Raw genomic sequence first — 10,116 nt, 5'->3', positions numbered from 1 at the left:
TAGTTTTCTAAAACGCAACTAAAATTTCCCTAATGAAAGTATTATTTATGCAATCCTCGTTTTCAATCAATAAGGAGTCGTTTTGGTTTGTGGAAAAATAATGAAAAGAAATGAATGATAGGGAATGGAAAAAAGAAATAGAATGATGACGATTAAATATAAGTTAAAGTATGAAGAATACAATAAGGCCTTAGGAGTATGTGCGTATATATAATTGGCAAAAGAAATTATATACACACACTACGTAGTTTCTAAAAAAATAATTTTAAATTTCTACATTACTTTACAAGAGAAAGATTAAAACAAATACATGCATATGAAAAACATAATGGAAAACATAATTTTTAAAATGTAAACTAAAATTGTTAATAACAATGTATAGTTGTTTAATATAGGAATGATAGTTAATTATTGCATGACTAAACTGAAACTATGGTTAGCGTTTGTTGTTAGTCCATAAATTAAAGTTCTTAATCATGAATTGAAGTTGTTATATAAGAACATAGTACTTATTATTGTATAACTAAACTAATAGTTGTGCTTTCTATATTAATAATTTCACCTTTATAATTAACAAATTCATTTTAGATTTTAACAGACGCCTTTTAATATTTTGCTGATGTTCAATAATGTAATTTCCCAGAAAATTACTCTTCTAATCTCATATACTCCTTTCAATATATTTTAATAGAACTAAGGATCTAAATTTGCTTTTTCTACTAACATAATTTAATACATACTTTCTCTAACTAATATTTAATGGGTGACTTATAAATGTAACCAAAAAAATTATTCTCTCTTCTTAGGGACTATGTCAGGTAAGTCCTTAGCAACTTCAAAATATAATAATTACCCCATTTCTTATACTTATTTATCATCTGCTTATTTTGAAGAGATTTATTTGTCATTTTCCTAAAAATCTTCTTGCAGTTATGTTGAATACAAATATAAAAATTTACACCTATAATTACGTTAAAATAAACCAAATTCCAAAATATTCTAGTCCATCCCTAATTAAAGTCAATCTCGACAATCAATCATGCTACGTACCATGCTTCGTTAATACGTACGGTTTCTGAATATGCAGATTGCTGCAACCGGCAGAACCAAAATAAATGGGCATTTAATGACTGTTGTAGATAATGTATGAATGAAGTCAATAAACCAGTATTACAATGCAATCGTCTTAATCATCATTTGAGATTGCTCAAGCCTCATGTGATATACTGATATTCTAGCTAGATAGACACTTTACCAAATATAGCATGAATTGAGATTATTTTCTACGGGCGAGAAATTTTGCATGGACAAATTGGTACACATGTCATTCATCGTTTGTCAAAAAAGTTACATGCATTTGTTGTACCACATCATTCATATAATCTATTTAATAAAAATATGTCATGTTAGATTATTGTAATATAAATAATTTCGTCATTGATAATGATAGAAAGAGAAAAGATAAAAATTAAACAAGCACTCTATTTTAAAAATAATTCATCAAAAATGTTAATAATGTATAATATTTTATTTGATTGAACTGAGTAATATGACTATTTTTATTATATAGTATTTGGATGATCTAATACGCTAAATCCGTGCAAAAAATTTTCTAGAATGTGACTGGGTTAGGAAAAGGAAATTTACCAAAAATTGGAATGGAGGGGACAGATAATCAATATTGTGGCCCCAAAGCCCAAATTGGAATATGTAGAGTAGAGGAGATTTGTTGACAAAAATACTACAAACACAAAATATTTACACAAAAATGCCATATGGTGAAGGAGCTAACACAATTTGACAAAAAGAAGTGAATCTGATTCTGAGAGTCGATAGAGGATCCACATCATCTGGGAAAGAAATGTTACTCTTTTCGTTTAAAAATATAAGATAGTTTTTGAGAAGTTCGATGTTAAAAAATATAAAATATTTTTAATCTTTTAAAATGTAACAATTATCTTTTTTTTCAAAAGTGCCCTTTGATAATGACTTTATATTTATTATGGGGTGTTTAATAGGAGTAAATATAAAAAGATATGGTTAGTTTGAAAATAAATAACTACTTTATTAGGTGGAGATTCAGTTAAAAATGCCTTATATTTTTGAATGAAGGGAGTATTATTTATCTATAGCACAAATTATAAATTTATATAATATTCCAAAAGTATAAAAGCAAATAAACAATAAGGGCATTGTTAAATAAATGACCCTCTCACTTTTAAAATTTTAAAATTAACTCACCTAACCTTCAACTTTATTTTTCAAAGCTCCTATCATTAGTTAACTTTGTTATTAAACAAGTTTGTCAAGTCATATTAATAAAATCCACATGCCACATGGTATAGAAAAATTTTTTGTTTATTTGTTACCCACAATTTTAAGAGGGGCAAAGTTATAACTTTTTACTTTTAACATGCAAGGTAATGCTTTCATTATTTTTTTAGTTGAGCGGCTTTGTTTTCATTATTAATTATTAATATAATTTAATAGAAAAATATAATTTTATTATTCTTTATCAATTAAAATAGGTTTTATATTCAACAAATAAAAAATCTAAAAGTTATCATTGATAGAATTATGAAAGAAAAGTTTATCCTTTAATACAGAAAAATTATGTATTGTTGATAATAAAAAAATGGATAAAATTAATACAAATTAAATATTTAAAAATAATATAATTTTTATAAATTTATTATTTTCTTACATAAAATGCCACATAAGTTTCTATGTGGCTTTTCTTAATCTGACATGGCAAACTTTATAAATAATATAACATAATTAATTAACAGTAGGGGTTTTGAAAAATAAAATTAAATGCTTTGAGAGTTAATTTTAAATACTAAAAGTGAATGAGGTTATATGCAACTGCCCTAAAATTTAGAGAAGTTTTATGCATTTTATTCCATAAAATTCATACCACCACATGCAGATTTTCGCAAAGTGTGGGTTCATACAGGAGTATGCGTTATTTTAATTTTGAATAAATTTTTCATTAAATAGTGGCTCATTTATGAAATCAACTTAATTAATCATCTAATAATCAACGCCTCATCCTTAAACGTTTCAATAACTTATTTTGACTGAAACATCAACATTAATGTCCTTATGGTGCATGCTTTACGTTTTGTCTCTTAAATGATATGAAGTTTCCTTGCCGGTCAAAAACAAAAAGAACAAAATTATAAATTCATATAATATTTCAAAAGAATTATTAGAAGGAAAAAAAGTAAACAAGCAGGCATTCTTAAATAAAATTTATACAACCACGTGCAGTTTACACAAATTCAAGTGCCACTGCTGGTTGATAATATGCGTTATATTAAATTTTGAATAAATTGTTCGTTAAATATTGTGTTTCAGTTAGTAAATCAGATTAATTAATCATCTAATAACGCTTCATCGTTAAACGTTCCCAATAACTTATTGTTGGTTGAAACAACATCAGCATTATTATTATTAATGTCCTTACATATGGTGCATGCTACAATTTGAGTACTATAAAATGTTTCATTTTTTGTGCATTTCATGAAGCATATATCGCCATACATTTAGCAAATATGGCTGATAGTATATATTATTAACTTTGCTTTTGATAATATTCATGTTCTACATTTCAGCTGCACAAGGAATTGAATCACTTCCTGCATTTGCCTCAAGTTCTAGTGATGGTATTTGCAAATCAATGGTAGAGACACAAGGCTACACATGCGAAGAACACAAGGTTTAATTATTATTTTATATTTATAATTAGTGTTCCCTTTATTCTTCTATTAATGCATGGCATTTTAGTCATGTTGCGGATATTAGATCAGAAAAAAAATCTTACGTCTAGTAATTAGAAAATAGATTAGGAGAAATATATAAAGTTTTGGATATATTTGACTAATTCGATTAAGTTATTTTGATAAATTTGACAATAATCAAATATACTTGATATAAAATTTGACATTTGGAGGGGGGGGGGGAGGATGGGATTGGTAATCTGGTGGTGGTCCTAGGCCCATAATTAATTAATATAAAAGCAGCAATGGGTGATTACAGATATATTGTGAGAAACCTGAAAAGAAATTCAAGCCATTCATAATCTTAATTAACTTCCTTGTTTAAAGTGTTATTTTATTTTTAACACATCCTAAATAATTAATTTTCAATTATAGTTCAGTGAATTTTTTACTATAAATATGTTAAAAACAAAAATTATTTTTCAAGCTCTAGTCATTATCCATTACATATGTTTTAAAAAAGGAAAAATTAATTTGGTAGTCCTTATAGTTTTTTTTAATTTTGAATTAATATCCTTATAGTTTATTTTATTTTAATTAAACCCTTATAGTTTTGTCAATTAAATATATTAATCCTACAAGTTAAAATCTTTGAATTTTTTCTTTTAAAAATAAAATTATGCACTTTTATATTCTTATTAAATATTATATGAACTTTGGAATTAATTGCATAATTTTTGTAACTCCAAATTTATATAATTAAATTATATTTTCTAAATAACTTATATATATATATATATATTAATTTTCATGCAAAAATTAAGAAACGTAAACATTATTGTATCAAATCAAATTTTCTTTTAAAATTTTCAGATAAAAGTATCAAATCAATTTTTAATTAAAATAAATAAGCTATAAGAACCTAATTCAAAATGGTGAAAAGTAGAACCTGTAGATTAATTTTTCCTTTGAAATCACCATCTGATTTGTATAACAAACTTTTGCATAACACTATAAGCTAGCTAAACCATGACTTGTTAGCTAATAAATACTAACCTATAAAGTTATGGGTATAATTTCATTGTCAATATAAGAACCTTGTTGAGTGTCCAGTATACTTATCAACTTTACTTACAAAGTCATACGTTCAAATATCTCTGCTGATTCAGGTGACCACAAAGGATGGTTACATCTTGAGCTTACAGAGGATTCCAGAAGGACGATCTGGCAAAAAAAGCAGATAAGCCACCTGTTCTATTACAACATGGCCTCTTTGTTGTAAGCTTAATTAATTATTCGATGCAAAATATTTTTTATTTTCTTATTTTAATTTATTAATGTGCATATCTATCATCATCTTTATTAATTACTTTAATTAAAAATTATGCTGTGTTTTGTGGCGCTTTAGGATGCAGTATCATGGCTTCTCAGCTCTCCTGATGAATCATTGGCATTTATCTTCCGACAATGGGTTTGATGTGTGGCTTGGCAATACACGTGGCACCAGATATAGCAGTGCCCACACATCTCTTTCTCCAATTGATAGGGTAATTTTCTTTTATATATATATATATAATAAAATTCAATAAATATAGGGAGAATGATAGATAAGTTCCAAGGGATTAATTTATTTAATCAAAGTCCCAATCAATTTTAGAATATCATTTGATCCTTAAGTAACATTTTGATATATTGGGAAAAATCTAAATACCCTTGGTAACATTTTTGCAATTTCATTCTCTCATGCATTTGCAACTTGTTATCTCAACTTTAACAAGGAACATGATTTGCAACTTTGACTCCCAATTTTACAATTTTGATTAATAAATTTGTAACTTATTTTTTAAATTTTAATTATATGTTTAACTTAAGGGTATTTAAGTCAACTTCTTTACAATCAGATTTGTCAAACAATACATGGAAGTTTGTTAATATTCTGAAATTAGTTAGGATTTAAGCAGAATTAATTGGTTCCCTTCAAACTTTATTGTCATTCTACCCTTATTATAAAGGAATAGAAAGTATTAATGCAAAGTATGATCACACAAATTTTTCCCTAAGATAATTTATGTAGCACTTGGATCGATAGATTTAAATTTGAATTTTAAATTTAGAATATCATACTTAAAATACCTATATATTTAAAATATTTTGTTTAGATAATGTAAAAAATTTCAAAGGAAGAAGAAATCAAATGAGTTGATATTCGAAGCACAATAAAAAATTAAAAGTGATGATCGTTTCTATTTTTTTTTTTACTGGTAGGAAATGAGACGAAAATAATAAATCCACATCAATAGTAAAAACGTACAAGAAGAAAAAATGAGAGAATTAAAATAATTGAAATTTAAATAAATAAGATATGAGGGAATTAAAATTAAAAAAATTATAACAATTGATATCCATATACTTTTTACATCTAAATAAGATATTTGTTTCAAATCAAATTTAAATTCAAATCTTCAGATTCAAACACAATAAATTTAAGCTTTGTAATTAGGTATCATGTTTTATTGATATACTACTTGTTTATTTATGTTCTCCAAAAATATTTAGGCCTATTGGGAGTGGTCATGGGAAGAATTGTCCTCTTATGATCTTCATGCTTTAGTTCATTACGTGTACAACCACACTGGGCAAAAAATATATTATACAGGGCATTCCCAGGTTAGTATCTTAATTATTTTTCCCCATTTCAATTATTCAAATTTTGTCACAATAAATAAAGTTCAGACACACATATTTTTTATGTGTTGGAACATTGAACTGTGAGAGATGTATTTGTTTTAGTAGATATTTACATAGACCGTACAAGAATCCTAAATACATAGTTTTTTACCAAACATTTTTTATAATAAAACTCAGACCCTATAATTTGTATCAATCATCTATTTGATCCCTTAAGTTTAATTTTGATTAAGCAGGTCCTTTACATTTTTCTGAAATTATCATGTTAGTTTTTTAAATTGTAAAATACAAATTGACTTGCAAATTAATCTAATATACAAAGTACATTGATATCTTGACATGCATATACAACCAAATAAGAATAAATTAGTCCTTAAATTAGTTTAATTTTTGTCAATCTCATCCCTTACAATGTTTTTGTTATTTCATTTTGTTATTTTATTTTTCAGCTTTTTTTTTCCAAGGATTATGAAGCTTTTATTCTTTTAAATTTGTCTCAATTATTAATTTGATCCTTCAAGTTTAATTTTATCAATTGTTTTCCTAAAATTTAAATTACCTAAACAACTATGCTCTTTTCATTAGTCTACATGGCTTCCATCAATATTATGTTATCCTTGTTAGTAAAATATAACTTTATAACCTCCTCTTTAAACAATAAAGACCAAATTTATAATTAAAACAAATTTAATAGATCAAATTGATAATAAAACAAACTTAATTGACCAAATAGATTAAAATTAAACTTGAGAGACTAAATATCGATAGCTAAGTCAAATTTGAGAAACTTAAAAGTTTCATTATTCCAGCATTTTTTCTTTATGAATATAAGTTGGAATAATAATTATTATTAAGTAAATTTCAGGGGACAGTGATAGCCTTGGCTGCATTCTCACAAAAGGAATTGGTAAACATAATCAGATCTGCGGCTTTACTTAGTCCCATTGCTCATCTCAATCATATCCCTTCGCCATTACTACAATTTGCTGCAAATGCCTTTCTAGCTAATGTAACTCCTCTTCTTCATGTATAATGCTCCTTATTTTTTCTCTATCTCAAGATATATTTCATCATTACATTATAAACAATTAACTTGACATGTGCTTTTTTTTTTTTCTTTTTTTCAATATTTGTAGGCTCTTATTGGCTCAACCTTCGCGAGTTCCTTCCAAGAAGGTAGTCAAAACTAAATACATAAAAATTATATATATATATATATATATAAGATTAGTGATTTGTCCTTAAACTATATATTTAGGAGCTTCTGTGATCCTAATTTATTTTTAAACATAATATTCCTTTCAATGTTTGAAAATGTACAATATCATCCTTATTATTAACAAATATTATATTTGATTGTTACTTGACTAAAAAATCATAAAAAATGAATATAACAATTAAAAAAGGAGTATAAATTTTTTATATGTATTTTTATTTTTGGATCCTTTTCTGTAATTTTTAAAATTACTTTTCAAAATTTTCTAGTCAATTTAGAGTAAAAATTAGGTTTTGTTAATAGTAAGGCCGTGCACCATTAATGTCCCTTTTGTTTTATTGCTCATAGATATTTTCTATTGGGGACAATCCTACTTGAGCAATGCTAGGGCATTAAATGTGAGCATCTTTCTCAAGAATTCAAACTTTAGTTCTCCATCATGTGATGGACTAGTTTTTCTGGTTAAACCCAATCCCATTAGTTACCATTTTTAAATATTAAAGGAAAATATTACACAAAAATAAGTTCAGGATTCTAACTCCTGTACTATAATTTAAGGGTATAATTGTCTTTTAACCCTATCTACACATGTCCAACTTTCTTAATTATTTGCATGACACCTATTTGACCAAAGTAATGCATATTACATCTAGAATATTTTGTAATGACTTTCAACACTGATATCTACAGTCAAGAAGCAGCCCTTCTAGAGGTTTTCTGCACTGTTACAGGCATCGATTGCTCTAACATATTGACTCTTTTAACAGGTACAGTATAACTATATAAAATACTACCAAGTTGTCAAACACAGAATTATAATGAGCCTATATTTGATCGTGTTCCCATTTTTTTATTTTTTTAATGCTATTTTGTAATACATTTTTGGAATTGTTTTTCAGAAGGAAATTTGTTTGATTATATTAAATTGAAAATAATTTTAGAGTTAAAAAAATTAGTCGAAAGATGTGGTCGCTAATGATTAATAATAACTTTTAATAAAGTGAAGATAACTATAAGTTGTTTTTATTTTTTAAATTCAAAATAGAATAATTTGAAAATTTAAATTAAAACATTTACCCAATAAATTTTAAGGGAAAAAATAGAAAAACATGTTTTAAACAAAATCAAACCGGCCAAATATTTTTTTTCTTTTGGTAAGTTTCTGCTCGTGTGTAAATGCATTATATTATTTGGGAAAAATTACAACCAAGTTTCATATAAAAAAATTAATTACTATAAAGTTCATTAATAATTGAATTAAATTGCATTTATATTTCTTTATGTGGAACTTCAATGCAATTTTTCCTATTATTATTTTGATACCAATTACTCTCAAATTTTAGGCCCAAACTGTTGCTTTAATTCTACAACTCTAGAAGTCTTGTTATTCCGTGACCTTCAGCCAACGGCAACCATGAACTTGATCCATTATTCTCAAAGTAAGCCTTGTTCATTTTATAAATGCAAATAGAATCACTATATCATTGCATGTTCCTAATGCTAATTAAGTATGTTGCCAATGGAATTATTAGTTCAGAATTTCAATTCATAACTTCTTGGACAAGATGTGATATTTTTTTTTTTTCCTTTTTTCTTTCTTTATTTTCCGTCTTCTTGTTTTTTTTTTTTTGGTTCAATATGTGCTATCTATATGTGTGATGACAATGCTTTATTTAATTGAACTTTTTTTAATAATTTTTTTATCATCACAATCAGGTATTATCATTTCTTTTTTATTGAAAAAAATATGGAAAATTCTTAGGTAGGCTCAGTGCACCACGTCATCAATGCTCCATCTAATGGAATTATATCAATTCAATCAAATAAAGTATTATGTATCATTAGTTTTAATGACTTTATTTTTATAATAGAATACTTATTTAATTTCTTATATTTTTATAAGAGGCCATTCTTGATATCTAATAAAAGAATCAAGTTATATTTAATGCCATTTGAATGTTATGTTTTTATTAGATATCTCTTTCTCAATTATATCATTTTTTATTAATTCAATTCTAAATGCTAATGGCCTCTTAATTAGGGAAACTTATTTTTAAAAAAGCAAATTAAAAAACCAAAATTAATAGCATGATTATGCATGTGAATTTTCACACTACATAAGTTTTCCTACCTAACACAACAATCATTTCTATGTCGTTTCACTTGTTTGTGTTTGATTGATATAAACAGTGGTCAGAACAGGAAGGATAGCGAAGTATGACTATGGAAATCCAATACAAAACAATCAACATTATGGACAATCCAGGCCTCCTGTGTACGACATGACCAGCATTCCAAACGACTTGCCTCTCTTCCTCAGCTACGGGAAAAAACGACATTCTATCAGATGTCGGAGGCGTGCAGGTTTTGCTGGACGAACTCAAAAAACCATGATCAGATAAGCTTATGGTGGTTTTTAACGAAGACTATGCTCATGCTGATTTCATTTTGGCTAACAATGCAAAAGAAGTCGTTTATGAGCCTCTGATG

The 10,116-nt window shown here is 26.3% G+C and overlaps 1 pseudogene; it reads left to right on the top strand.

The window, feature by feature from the left end:
- Positions 1 to 811: 811 nt before the first annotated feature.
- LOC129296400 (triacylglycerol lipase 2-like) lies at positions 812 to 10,113 on the top strand (annotated as a pseudogene).
- Positions 10,114 to 10,116: the final 3 nt, after the last annotated feature.

Source organism: Prosopis cineraria, unplaced genomic scaffold (genome assembly GCF_029017545.1).
Source record: "Prosopis cineraria cultivar Desert tree isolate PC_DT_omini unplaced genomic scaffold, ASM2901754v1 PC323, whole genome shotgun sequence".
NCBI lineage: Eukaryota > Viridiplantae > Streptophyta > Magnoliopsida > Fabales > Fabaceae > Prosopis > Prosopis cineraria.
The sequence above is the reverse complement of the archived record's forward strand: the minus strand, read 5'-3'. Positions and strand labels throughout refer to the sequence as shown.